Genomic DNA, 12393 nt, shown 5'->3' with positions numbered 1-12393 from the left:
TGTGTGTGTGTGTGTGTGTGTGTGTGTGTGTGTGTGTGTGTGTGTGTATGTATATATATATATAAATACATACATACAGTATGTAGTATATGTATGTATGCCTGCATGTATTTACATATATATATATATATGATATATGATATAGATGCTTTGCACATTGGTAATGGCAGCATGTGTCTCATAAAGATAAGCTGGGTAGAACTGGAATATGCTGCTGCTGCTACTTAATAGAAGACGAGCAGTAGGTTATGTGGATAGCAGTAGCAACAACTACAGTAGTAATAATTATGGCACCAATAATAACAGTAATTTAAATAATCAATAATAGTCATAAAACAACAACAAAAACAAATTGATTGACACCATCAACATAAAATATTGCAATGCCATTAACAATAACAATAACAGAACCATTAACAATAACAACTACAGCGACAACAAAAATTTCAATATAAACATAAAAAAGTAAAGCATAAATTCACAACAAATGAATATTAATAAAATAATATTTAAAAAATACTAACAAACTTATCAACAAAACAACACTTGATTTTTAAAAAAAATATAATAGGAAACAATCTCAACATATTTAATAATAAACCAAGTAGCAAGAAAATGAATAGCACCAGCAACACCGTTAGCACTCAAAAACGAATACTACTAAAAGAAGGAATAAGAATGCAAATAGAAAAAATTGAAATAACGATATCATCCTTAAAAAGAACGGGAACAACAAAAGAAAACATAACAACCACAACAATGACCACTACAATATAATCATAATTTCTTTTACAGTAACAAAAATATAAAGTAATGTTCTATTTTAAGGACTAAAGCAGCTGTAACTACAATAGCCAAAGTACTAGAGCACTACAAGCAACGAGAGTACTAAAAATAACATTAATAGCAACATCGTCATCTCATTTAGCTATAATAATGATAATGAGTTCTTAATTTGGCTAGAATTACGAAAAATGAAGGAATGTTACAGGGATAAATCGCAAGATGGCGGAGGTCTTAATGCCCTGAGTGTTCGATGAAACACGACATAAATAACAGTAAAGCCACGGAAGACGAAATATAGAGAGATGCAATTCATACGATGTGACACACTTGGGTGTATGTGTGTAATGCATAAATCTACAGTGACACTCATAAATTCCCACATGTGTATTAGCAAAAATTTCGACAGAAATCACTTCACGCGTACCCTCTTTCCCTATAGTTATCAGTGTATGTAAAACTGTCTGATTTTGTCGGCCAGAGGTTTCTTCACCGAGAACTTATTTAATAGCTTCTCGATATAACTTTGCAGATAAGCAATGACCATCATTGAACGGGCGAATGAAGAAGGTCCCTTTGACCAGCGCGTATTTCTGTATTCCCATGCCTCTAGAATTTAACCTGAACTGATGACCCACAACCACTTGATAGCCGTGTTGTAGCAAGGAGTTCTGGAATGGATTCTGAACTGGGACATCTGTATTTCTACAGATCTACTAGTAACTTTATAATCATGTGTGGACCGAATGCCGTCACAAACACTATTTCTCAAACCCAAGTCTACCCTTTCACAGAATGTAGAGGATAATATATATTTATTGTGTAATCCAACCGACAGAAGACCGCGATTGCCTCATAGCGTTCCAGGTGCCAGATGCCTACCATCAGTCTTTCGTCCGACCCCAAACTGCAAGCCTGTGAAAGAGATGAAGAGTGAAAAAACCGGCTGTCAATTAGAAGCCACATATGTTTTTCGTTCAAGAACCTATGCACTTACAACGGAAGTATATCGACTTCCATCAAATAGAGACTTTTAGCAGGACCTGAGGAGTAAAAATCCTACATTCCATAAAATGCGTTAGAATAGATAAGTGATTCTGCTCAGACGCAAATTAGAGGGAGTTATGAAGCTAAGATAATGTTAAATAACAGAGGTGATGTAGATTTCATTTACCCTGTCCGCTCCTTCATTCACCTTTAAGCCCAATTTTGGATGATAGTGGCTACCCTGCTCATGCCATAAACGATACACTGGAATGCATTGACCCAAACCAAGACCCAAGTATTTTAGCCAGGCGTACGATCAAGCACGATACGGTGGCCAGCATAGAAGTATCGTTCAATTTCCAAGTGGCGTGAGCAACAATTTATGCTACTTGAAGCGTGGCTCTGTGCCGTATAACATTCGTAAACTGAATATTTTGATTGCTAGAAATGATTTGTTCCAAATAATTGACTCTGCCTACGACTCTTACTTACGTTGACAATGAGTATCATAAACTTGAGATATGCGTAGCCAATAAAATGAAACTGTTGACGTTTAAGGACACCTCCATACACTGACCTAAGCCAAGGTAAAACATGATTTGATCACAATGAAGCACTGTACTTTATTCAAAACCACTTTAATTTACTCGGCAATTCCAGTCGGAGCTTTGTTAGCTTTTGAAATTGTCTGTTCAGAAATCTGAAGCTGTTTGCTTCACATCTGCAATCGTTTTCACCTATAGAATCCAATAGTGCATCAAAAATGCCTTTCAAGTCTCTAACATTGATAGTCTAAGGATACGTCTAGAAATCTTAAGAAGGCCAACTGCATTACATTGGTGTGTACATAAACGGTCGCTATTTTGAAGGCAGTTCTGTTCACACATAAAGCCAGGAACTAACACATGAATATTGAATGACTGTTCTTATCGCGAAATCCAAACTTGTTGGGGGTAGAAATATCATCTTACTCGCACACAAGCGACGCAATTTTATTCACTTCCTCTCAATTTGCCAAAATAGCGTATGCGATTATATCGAAACACCTGACATCACAGGTGGCTGCCACATCTGTATACTATAAACATTCTTCACGTCAACCGCGATCAGGAGTATTATATAATTTGTATGTTGGTGCTGTGCGAAAATAGTGAATCTGATTGTCTGAGTTTTACAAAATTCCTGCTAGCACTGAATTACAAGGGTTAGGTATAATTTGGAATACCTCACTTCCTACGTATGTCATCTGTAGCCCACTAATCATTTTATTTCCCCAATCGATTTCTTTACGAAACCTGTTGAATGTACTTGGGAAAGATATATGCAGACGCCCTCTCAAGATATAAAGATCTTTTTGCATTTCAAATAGGGAAATGAAGACATATTTGAAGTAATTATAGATGTATTTTTCTACTTCTGATATAGACCTAATGTCATTTTTGCATACGACTTTGCTATATCACATTACATTGAATTACATGCTATATTGAATTAGAACAGAGACGACAAATTAAAGCAGCAGACTAATGCATATAAATCTGTATGTAGTTTCTCTTGTGTTTCATGTACCAACATGTTAGTTCTCAGATTTCGTGTTACTGAGACCTTCAATTTGGTTATTCCATATTCAGTGCTATAGCTATAAATAATTCAACAGCTGGTTGGTGGATTAGCAGGATGACGGGAAAATGAACCTTGATTTATTTAGTTATACTCTTTTCTCACAAAGTTCACTTTTACAACTTTCATAAAATAAGCGTCAGCCACAAACTGAGATCCTTTATTTGATAGTATATTTATGCTAGCACCTTCAATCTAGTTAAACATGGTAATCATCGTTCGCCAAAAGTAGCTATGGATTGGTTGAATTGACAGAACATGGAGAGAGAGAAGATAGATGCATAATACTGCACAAGCAAACTTCACCACTTGAGTTTATTACGTACGCTTAATGAAAACTAAATTCTTATGCGGACAGGTATTTTATCTATTGATGTGTATGGTCTGTTGATCTTGTGCCACCAATTTCTCCCCAGATAAATACAACAAACTACAAAGGCACACCAACGCATTACAGTGTATCATAAACTACAGTAGAGCGCTTAGTAGATGGAACTAAATTCTAAAATTAAGGATTTATCATATATGAGGAGAATATCATTATTACAGCGAGTTCCTAACATCACAGTCTCATTCACTTCGTTCCATTCACTCTCAGACAGACACACATGAGACATCACAGAACACTACTGCAACGTTACCTCGTTCAGTACAGAAACTTAAAGAATAAATAGTGAAATAGTAGAGACATAAAACACATTGCTTAGAAATAAGGAAGCCATCAACATTATGTGCAGAGTGCAACAACGATCTCGTTCTGAGAGCCCAACATGCCCACCTTGCATGTAGACACCAAGAAAATCTACAGACGTATGATGTGCAGACGAACCAATGGAGTAATCTCTACCTGATCATTTAACTTACTAGAAATAGTTGCCAAATCTCCAAAGCTTATGACGTAACATTATTAAATGAGCCCAAAGGCGGTGAGCTGGAAGAAATATTAGCACGCCGGACGGAATGCTTAGCGATATTTTGTCTGATTTACGTTCTGAGTTCAAATTTTGCCTCGGTCGACTTTGCATGTCATCCGTTCGGAGTCGATAAATTAAGTACCAGCTGCGTACTTGGGTCGATCTAATCGATGGTCTCCCCCCTAAAAATGTCGGGCCTTGTGCCTAGCGTAGAAAAGATTATGATATGAGTCCTGGACACAGAGACTAATGTAGTCATACATGCACTTAATAAGATAGAATGGACAAAGCTGAAATAATTTTGATTATAGACGTGCCAAGCAATAACATCAGAAACAAAAATCTTATATCTACTGAACAGAACAGAAAGCGCAACATGTCTAGACTTCATTCGATTAAGAACTGCAAGACAAAATAAATCCAATGCATGATATCGACTGTTCTTATATATGTTAAGTACCTAAGTTTCAGGTGTGTGTTCGTTGGATGTTACACAACACCGAACATTTATATCTAGCTGAACTCGACAACGAAAACAGAATTCACATCAGTGATAGAAAAACAAGCGACACCAGCATATACCGTAGCTTTACATTCCCCTAAAATACGCTAACAGCATCAATTCTAATAGATCTGGACTAAGCATCAGATAAACAGAAACATCTTTTACAATATAAGTAAAAAATAAAACAAAATAACCATTACAATATTAGAAGTGTGATAAGACTCTCTTTGAAGACGTAAAGCTAGTGTCAGACATAGTAAACATGCTCTCATTTGTAAACAACTTCCGATGATTTATCATTTGTAGAATCTAAGAGAAGAATACTGTCAGTTGTGCAGCCTAAATCTTACTCTGAATAATAGCGACAGCGTCTGATAGGTAAACAGGAAAACTGTGTGTATACATTACATACATTGCACAAATACATATACTAGTCTATCTCTCACTCTTTCTCTCTTTCCCTCTCTCACTGTATATATATATATATATTAAGAAACGTTTTCGTGATAAATATTTTAAATAGGAACGTTTGATAAAGATACAATTAGCATCATTGCTCGGAGGATAGAAACCGAGTATACAAACGGTTCTCACTGCAAAATGGTATAAAGAAAAAGTTAGACTAATTTCGTTAGTCCTTATCAGCTCATCAACATTATAATCATCATTCCATCTACAGAAATAAAAAGGCGGAGAGTAGCTTACTGATACAGATAAAAGAAAAAATATGAACTTGTCATTGAACTTACAAATTTATCCACACATATAGTCTCAGAACATACTGATGTCAACTTGAGCAAAGCCAATGATAGTTTTAACAAAGAATTATTTATAAATGTGTTGTTGCACTGTGTTTTATTTTGATGATGATGATATATACATATATATATACATGTGTGTGTGTGTGTGTGTGTGTGTGTGTGTGTGTATGTGTGTGTGTGTGTGTGTTTGTATTACTTTTAGATACCATCTTAAAACCATTTCTCAAGCATGTCAAAAGCTACATAAGTGACCACCTGGATATGCTCAATCACTTTCCTGAAACAATGAACAATAACCTACTAATAGTATCCTTCGATGTAGTTAACATTTATTCCAATATCCACCACAACCTAGGAATAGAGGCAATATTCAATTCTGGTTAGAGAGTTACGGCAACGAACTCCTACATCGCATGAAAAAAGAATTCGTGATAGAAGGGCTAATATTTATCTTCGAGAATAACTACTTTCTCTTCAAAGACAACTATCGACATGATTCGGGGACTTCGATGGGCCCGAGAATGGCCCCCTCCTTTGCTAACCTAGTCATGGGATATCTAGAAATCAGTTTTTATCATAAGGCTCTAGAAAAATACGGCAGCCCATTCTCCCTCTACATAGAAAATAACCGGAAGCGATACCTGGATGACTGTTTCATTCTTTGGCATAAAAATATAGAGAGACCTAAAGAATTTCAAGCACTTATAAATGGATTTGACGTAGACATTCAATTCACGATGGAATATAGCGATAAACAGACTCTTCCTCGACATCCTCAATAAGAAATCTAACAACGTAAAAGAAGCAGATATATACTATAAGTCCACGGACTCCAAGCAATATCTACCGTTCGATTAATGCCACCATAGTCACACCAGAATGAATATCCCTTCAACCAAGCGAAAAGGATATGTACTATAGTTTCTAATGCAAGCAAATGGGACACATTACTACATGAAGTAAAGTATACACTCATCACCAGGAACTACCCACCTTCACTAATTGACATATGCTTTCAACATGCCCTACAACTCAGTAGCCACGAACTCAAACATCCAAGATTAAAGAAGGATTTACAACCAAAAGCCCTACCATACATCTCCACACACAATCCTCTTAACAATGAAGCCTTCAACACCATCCTTCAAAACATTCCTCTGCAAAAAAGGACCACAGAAATAACTCTATTCTCCAAACACACACCATCATAAAAAAGCAAGAGACAGACCAAATCTATGAAAAGTCTCCTAACACAAGCCCAAATACGCTCAACTGCAACACTGAAACCGTCAGTAAAAAAAATGCGGAATATCCAACTGTGAGATATGTGTGAATTTGATTGGGGGATCACTTTTATCCTTCAAACAGGGACAACGTTTCACAGTGAAAAGCAGCTTCACATCTACTTTGGAGAACCTGATATATACACTAACCTGCTCTGGGTGTCAAGAGCAATACATCGGCCCAACACAAAACAGTCTACGTCAAAGGATGGCTCTGTACAGATCCCAGATCAAAATTCCAAAAAAACATAGAAATAGCATTCAGCCAACACATCGACATTTGCGCCAATAAGAAAAATCCAAGCTTCATAAGTTTTCCCCTCTATCAATTCAGGGACGAACCAACCTGTAGCTAACAAATTAGTAAAGAGTCACTCTTTATGACAAAATACAGACCCCTTTACAACGCATCCACAACAAATGACATATCCACCACAACCTTAGAATAAACACACACGCAATTATTAAAAGTGATACTTTCAAAAGAGATACCCAAGAATTCATTAAAAACAGTCCCAATCACTGCTATAATCCACAACGAGACACTTTTAGCCCACTTGACCATTTAAAATCCTACTACTATCCTACCATCCTGCATTCTCTAATTATTATGTTTCCTTCTTCGTCTTCTTCTTCCTCTCCGCCACCTCCTTCCTTACTTTACTACTACTGCTGTTTAGAATAATACCTAAGCAGTTATAAACAATACATTCAGAAGAGTTATCTCAAGAATTCAATCACTACTACCGTCCACAACAAGTCACTTTCAGGACACTTGACCATTTAACATTCTACTTCTATCATAGTACTTCCGCATTCTTTTCTTCTTCTTCTTCTTCTTCTTCTTCTTCTTCTTCTTCTTCTTCTTCTTCTTCTTCTTCTTCTTCTTCTTCTTCTTCTTCTTCTTCTCCAAGAGTAAACAAGAGAGAGAGAGAGAGAGACAGGCAGAACCAAGGAAAATACCCCTTGTATTTGAAGTGAGTGTCGTGAGTATCCGCTCCCAGCCACTCCTACCGGCTTGGTGTCTATGGTCCGCGGCAGCGTATTTGCTTATTCGCATCTAACGTCCATATCTGGAAGCGGTTTCTCTATCCGCCATCTGTGGATGCGCATGATACCCTGGACAGGTATCTGTTATACAGAGAATAAAATATTTTCACCGATTTCGTTTTAGCCATATCTCAATACATATGAATGGATGTGATTGGAAGAATTCCAAATTCCAATATATGGTTGAGGCTCGAATGGGCATTATTTAGCTGTCACATTTCTTCAATAGGCAAAGATCACAACTTTTGGCCTTATTAATATAGTGGTTAATGTGTTCTATGAGAGAAGAATTTGTTATCGGGGTCCTCAGTGACGAACATCCTGATAACCAACTACATCTTTCTGACAGAAATGAGCATCGAAACTGTCCCTCACTGCTTCTACTTCTATTTTATTTCCAGTGACTTTTGGTTGTTCCCCAAGCTGAAGGGGAATATGAAGGACAATTATTTTGAAAAAAATATAGGCGGTTGTGACAAGGGTCCTGGATACCTTCATTTTGTAGGACTTCCGTAGGACTTTCACGAAGTGATGGAAGCCTACAAGAAGAACATCGTAATCAGAGGATCTTCCTGTGAAGGAGATTAGAATTGGCTACAACCTTCTGGACTGCACCTTGTAATTCTGAATATTATGATCCGTTATCATTTTGATGTGTAGAAACATTGACACTTATCATTTTGAAATATATAGAAGCACTTATATCTGTCTTCCATAACGTAGAAAAGTTAATAAATGTAACAGTGGATTTTCAAGCTGATATAACTTTTGCGAATAAAGGCTGACCACAAGTACAATAACGAAAAAGATTATTTTAACATATGTATTCATTTAGGCACAAAGAAATTGGCTAACTACCTAACTATCCAATTGACTCTAATACTAATGGTATTATTAACAAGTGTACACCTTTTCGTACCGCGCAGAACGCTTATCTCTTGCATTAATTGCTCCAGAGATGGTGCATTTTTATGTCGCAAAATATAACATAATTCAAAATAAAATTGTCTATTGTAAACAAAAAAGAATTTTAAATACACCACAAATAAAATGATGTGATACACTGTAAAACTGACTTTTCATTGACTCAGGTGTATATGTACAACGTTGTTGAATTAATATTGTGGTTCACACAAAGCAAACTTAAGTCTTAAAAATATCACAAAGTTTTCATATTATTAGAGGAAGCTAATGGAGCTTCTCTTTTATTTGTTTATATATACATTTTGTTCGTGGTTTATATTATGAATTATATATAAATGTTTACAATTGAAATGTTGGAGTGGTGATGCATTTTTAAACAGTATTTTAATACTCCTAACAATACAAAAATCGATCGCTGGTCATAATTTGACATGAATACGAAATTTGTGTTCATAAGGTATCAAACACCTTCGTTACATACGCACACATGCAAACATACACACACACACATACACACACACACACACACACAAATACATATATCTGTAGATTTGTCATCAGAGTATTTATCTGTCCTAATAAATGCCTCGTATATTTAAGTGTGTCACAGATTCAGTTGAACCATTTCCATGTTAAAAATTATTTGATATATTAAACATGAAATTTAAGAGAAATCGATTTTCGTGACATTTGAAAGTCTAAAATTTAATGCTGAAAATAGTCTACTAAATGTAAATAATTAATTCTACACAGCATTCAGTTAGAGCGTTGTCTAATTAACTATCAAAGAAATTAGCTTAAAAAGAAGGAAAATGAAATGTCGAAATAGAAAGAACGATAGCGGTGTTCCTGTGTACTTAGATTTACTAAAAAGCAATCCCAACCAAATCTGTACAAAACGCAATCCAGAAGATTGAATATTGAAATTGCCAATTAACATTAGCTGTTGCTCAGTTTCAAATCACTACCCTTGGAATTAAACAAATATAAATACACTAAAAATAAAACAGAGTAATTAATATATTCACGTGCTTGCTTTCAAAAGCATAGGTTTCACAAGCATTAAGTAAAGTAAATTTATCTCATATATACATAGAATATATATATATAATATATATATATATATATATATATATAATATAATATAATATAATATATGTGTATGTGTGTGTATAATTATATATGAATGTATATGTGTATGTGTGTGTGTGTGTCTGTAGAATCACCAAAGGAATTGAACCTTAACGAGACATTTGAATCCCCACTCCATTGCGCACGATATTCTTTATTTTTATAGTACGCACTACGCACATATTTCTCACTTTGCTTCATAAATGCATTGAAACATTGATCTATCCGTTGGAGACATGTAATGAACGGCGTTACATTTAACCAACTGAGTAGGAAAATATCTAAATAAATTTTACTTATATATTTTGACTATGATATTACTCAAGATAGATGTCACCAGAAGCTAAGCTGTTGTATCCTCATCATTGCACATTATTCATGCTCAATATATTCTCTTTGTTTAAATTTGCACAATCTCACTGCAACTAGATGTATACTTACTTTTTCAAACGGTAGGATGTGTTTTAAACGATATATATTTACTATTTCAACCAGGTCACGATAACACCAAAAGTTCCTTAACTGGGTAATGTTCCATTTTATTTTCTTTGAAGATGCAGAATAAAGACAGAGCAATTATCATATATTGTTATTGATGTTTTTTTTCTTATTAACATCAGATGACAGAATGTAATACAATGTAATATATCTAGAATATTTTAGCCAAAACTGAATTATGTACTATATATTGTTATCATTGCATGGCTAAATGTCTTGAGTTGCAATGAGATTCTGAAGATCAGTGATAAAAAAAATGTGCGAGTATTTAAGCGTATAAATATTTCTGCATTCATGAATGTAAATACAGAATGTCGATTAAGAATACTATTACATAGAGAGAAATATTGATGCTACAGTGAAGTAATCAATTGAATATCATAGAAAATGAAATTACTCTTCCAATAACCATTATTTATTTGTCAATTTTTCAAAATTGTTATTCCAATGAAATTTCCAATAAAGTATTCAACGTAGTAATTAATAATTTAGAAAGGAATTATGTCTGAAACCTGTTCAAAAATAGTTGATATCAGATATTGATACATATTTAGAGTAAACAGAATCTGGTCGTTAATATTAATGATGTTCTCAAATATTCTAAAGCAGCAACAGTGAGAAATATTATAAGCATAGAGTTTTTCAGATTATTGGCCGACTGGCAAACATTTCCTGATATGTCATCCGAAATAGATTCCACCACCTAACAAATTGCAAGACATAAAATAATGTAATAAAGATACAGTAAATATATCACTCACCAAGGTTAACTTTCTGAAAAATGTTAAAGTGAGAAGATGAACGTGTTGGTTTGTCTTTCAATTGTCTTATTGTAAGAAGCTCTCCGACTGCTTTATTTGGTATTGTACTTACGCACAAACGCACACACACACACACACACACACATACTATATATATCAATATGTGATCGCGTGTGTATCGTTGGCGATTTTCTTTCTCCGTCTTCCCTTCTTTGGATTTTGTCTTGATTTCTGAAGAAAAGCTGCGCTCCAGACGTGAAAACCCCTTTCTTTTCTTTCCTTTCCTTTCCTGAGCGCCCAGTAACAATGTACTTATTCCACGTCCTCACGTTGTTGTTTTTTCGTGTTTTTTTTGCTTGTTCATGTTTGGATTGCGTATATATATATATATATATATATATATATATATATTATAAATATTATTACAATGCAGTAGTATTATTTTCAATACAATATTTCCTATTTATAATTCTATCTTTACTGTGCTTTATTTAGCTGGAAAATAATACCACTGTATTAGTTAGCGCCTGTTTGACTTATGTTGTTCTCCTTCCATTGTAGTTATGGTATGTGGATATGGAATGTAGTAAATGGAATATTTTTAATTTTCTTATTTCCATTAACATTCAATTCCAACCCATTCTTCAATTTTGGGGTTTCATTCCCTAAGCAGTTGTTTTTGTATTCTAGAAGAGACGAATGTTTTCCATAAATCGCGAATCAACTTTACGTATTGGCGACTAGAAATTTAGCGGGCCTTCTTAGCTACGTTCACACAACTGTGGGCTCTAAATTATCTTCTAAATTCATTATCTCAAGCTTGTAATTTACAAATAATTATAACGGAAGAGAAATTTTCAATCATTAAATAACACTTAAAATTTGCTTCAGTAACTTTTCCGAAATGTCTTAAATCTACTGAATACGACCAGAAAATAAACGAAAAAGACCGAAACAGTTTTCGTACTTTTTTAATGACTAAAATGATTTTGTGAAATTATTTGGAATTCAGATGTAGAAACACTTCCCTGGTGCATATGTGTAGCACAAGATTAGATACACAAAAATAAACACCACACACATAAACACCTCACACATATATCACATATGGAAACACACAAACACACACACACACGCGCATATATATATATATATATATATATATATATATATATA

Source organism: Octopus bimaculoides, chromosome 3, assembly GCF_001194135.2.
Source record: "Octopus bimaculoides isolate UCB-OBI-ISO-001 chromosome 3, ASM119413v2, whole genome shotgun sequence".
Lineage (NCBI taxonomy): Eukaryota > Metazoa > Mollusca > Cephalopoda > Octopoda > Octopodidae > Octopus > Octopus bimaculoides.
The sequence above is the reverse complement of the archived record's forward strand: the minus strand, read 5'-3'. Positions refer to the sequence as shown.